We start from the raw sequence: 3,243 nt of genomic DNA, 5'->3' as shown, positions 1-3,243 counted from the left end.
ATAAGTTATAAGTTGGTTTAGCTGTTAGTGGTCAAATGTGTGATATTTGCTTTTAAAATTTTTGCGGCACTCTTTATTATGTGAGAAAACAATAGTCCCTTCAGTAATTTTCCTGGTCATTGCCATCTTTATCCTATGACTCCTTACTCCTGAATCATCAACAATGAGGTGAAAAGTTTGATTTATTCAGAAAAAATTGAGCAGTTCATCAATGATGTTTATAGAAACTGATGTACTTAAATAAATAAACTTTTAACAAACAGTTAATTTTTTACTTATCAAAAATCAAGATAAGCAAGCACCTTTTGTACATGTTTTATCTCTCTTTTTAACGTTAGTTAACTCTGAAATGTTAAATAAATTAATAATTTTAACAAGGGTTTTTTTTATAACCCATGCTTGTTATAAAATAAAATAATTAAAATGCCCCATCTTCAGTCTAGATGGTCCCTATATTGTAATGTTCCCTGGATCCCGGGCTTGGTTGTAGAGGGTCGTGATTTTAAACATCAAATTGTTCTAGTAATCACGTATAAAAATAACTTGATTGATCACTTTAAAAATAATATAATACATCGTATCAATTAGAATAAAATACTATATAATTAATTGACATCAGTTAAAATATTAATTTAATTAAATCTATACCCCTACTACCCATGGAGTGTCAGGGGTGTAACGGTTGTACAAGGAGGTCATTTGGTCAGTATCGCGCTCGACTGCCAGGTTTTTACCTACTTATGGGTACCCACTTTATGAAGCTGTGTTCACCTCCGCACCCCCAGCTCCCGAACCTACAGGGTTGACTCACGACTACAGTGAAACAGAAAATAATCATCTACCACAGCCGGATCCGACCCGGGTCTTTGGAGTCAGGTAAAATAATTTATATGCCTTGTAAATATAATAATAAGGCTTTTTAAACTAGAATAATTATTATTACTGGAACAATATGTTATATTTAAATTGTTAATTTTAATCATGAAGGAAGGGTGCAGTCCTCGAAATATCAAATGAAATCAGTAATTTATTCTTTTAAATCAAGTTACTATTTAATCAAGAGGTCATAGTGCCATTAATTTTTCGGTATTATGGCCGAAGAAGCCCAGGGAGTTGAAGCATCACCTTAGAAATCTTAAAGTGCAGCGGCGCCGGTTCGGTTCGGTCTACACCGGTTGACTTTTATTTTGTGGAAGTCGCACGGAACGAAAGCTCGGCCTTCCCATGCTGGTTTGAACAAGTTGGTTACCTAGATATGACCAGGATAAAAAAAAAGAAAACGGATTGGTCAATGTTAATTTAAATTAGCTTCTTATAAAACTGAAGAATAAGAAGTTGCTCATTTATGTTTTGGGGTTTTTATTACGAATTTTAGGTTTGTATCCTCGAAATTTTCCCTGAAAATATAAAAAATAATGCGAAATAGAGCCTAGCATTTTTTTTTAGCAACATCAACTGTAAATTCTTTATATTTTTTACTTAATGCTTTAAGAAGAAAAAAGTATCTACTATTTGGATTCTAATGACTATTTTGTTTATCTGCTTCGTTGTGAAATAAGCGAGAGTTGAAACTATCAGACAGAATATAGTCTAGTCAATTACAGGCCAGAAAGAGCCCGGGAAGAAACATTTCAGGTAACAAAGTTGGAATTCTTAATCAAGATCCCAAAAAATATAAAGAGCAATATTCAAAACAATCTCGTTGAACTCCGTTTACACGGTGATAATTTGCAGGCATGACAGCAACAACTGTCTAAGCTTTCCGCCACCCTATGCCGACTCATCGGAAGCTACCTCATTGGAAGATCCTTCGCCATACGAGTTGGCGAAACCCCATCACCTGCGGAGTACCTCAGGGTTCGGTACTAGGTCCAGTACTATTTGTCGTCTTTACGATATCTATAGCAGCTTATGCGGACGACATCGGCATCTACGCTTCCAGCATTAAGGCCAAGATAGCCCTAACCCACGCTCAGCTGCAGCCACCATCACTAATGCGCTTAAAAGTATTGGGATTAGGGTGAACCCCGGCAAAACGAACGCCATCGTGATGATCAAAAAAGGAAAGAAGCCACTACCTACCTTCAACTTCAAAACTTCAAACAAAGTTTTAACAAGTGACTATGATAAATGAATTTTAATTTTGGCTTTAATGTAAAAGTTGACTAATTAGAAATTGTTGTTGTGACCTGGGCAGAATAGCCTGCATGGAGTTAGAGTTTTTAAATTATATTTATATAATTTGGAATTATAATTCCAAAATTGTATTAAGATGTCCCTGAGGATGGCCGGATTAGCCGAAACGTCAGACTTGTAAGAAAAACAAAATGTTTTGAGACAAAAATGGATAAAAATTGAATTATTTATTTAAACAAAATTAACCAGTCTCAAGAAAAAGTTTAAGATTGTAAATAAAATAATAATAATAATATAGAAAAAATAACAGATTTGAAAAAAAAAATCTTTTTACACTAGATGGACGTTAATTGAAGAAGGCTTTAGGTCACTTTTTTATTTTTGGTCGATTACTGAGGTTCGATATTTAATATAATTAATAAAAATATTGATTTAATATCGTAAAAATAAGTAAAATATAATTAAGATCCTCGAGATGATTTTATTTTATATTAATTAGTCAAATTTCGGATAGTACCTACATAACTATCCTGAAGTCTCAATAGTTGGATGTTACCACAAAGACGTTTTCTCTACTAAAACGTTCTTTCTAATGATGCCTCGGCTCCCGCTATTACTCCATGGAATATTACTAATCGTCGAACTGAATTCGCCCCGGGTGATCTGGGGAGCCGCCGGCTGCTGGAGGGTCAGCGCCGAGGTGGGGGAGACCGGTCTTCTCCGTTACCCTCGGGTAGAATGACCCCAAGAACATCCAGGATATCTCCCTGCTCGGATATTTCCTTTCATCTAGTCTGCCTCTTTAGTTTCACGCCGCTTTGTTTACATATTTGTAGAAAGCATTCTCCGTCTTGCAAGGCATACAGAAAGGATCTTTTTAATCCATATTATACGGGAGAAGAGACCTAAGGTCGTTCCTTGCGAAAAGTTTACCATTCTCTAACAAAGGGATCAAAGAAATATAATAAATGATATATTTCGAGAAAACCACAACCAGACCGTTTAAAGTGAGTTGCTAAATTAACCTTTGTTTTGATCATCAGGTTGACTGCGTTAGGAATTTTTAATAATAAAAATTTCTGTTAAGTAATTCAATGAAATATAAAT

This window comes from Halyomorpha halys, unplaced genomic scaffold, assembly GCF_000696795.3.
Source record: "Halyomorpha halys isolate HHAL.00 unplaced genomic scaffold, Hhal_1.1 Scaffold792.1, whole genome shotgun sequence".
Lineage (NCBI taxonomy): Eukaryota > Metazoa > Arthropoda > Insecta > Hemiptera > Pentatomidae > Halyomorpha > Halyomorpha halys.
Note: the sequence above shows the minus strand (reverse complement) of the source record.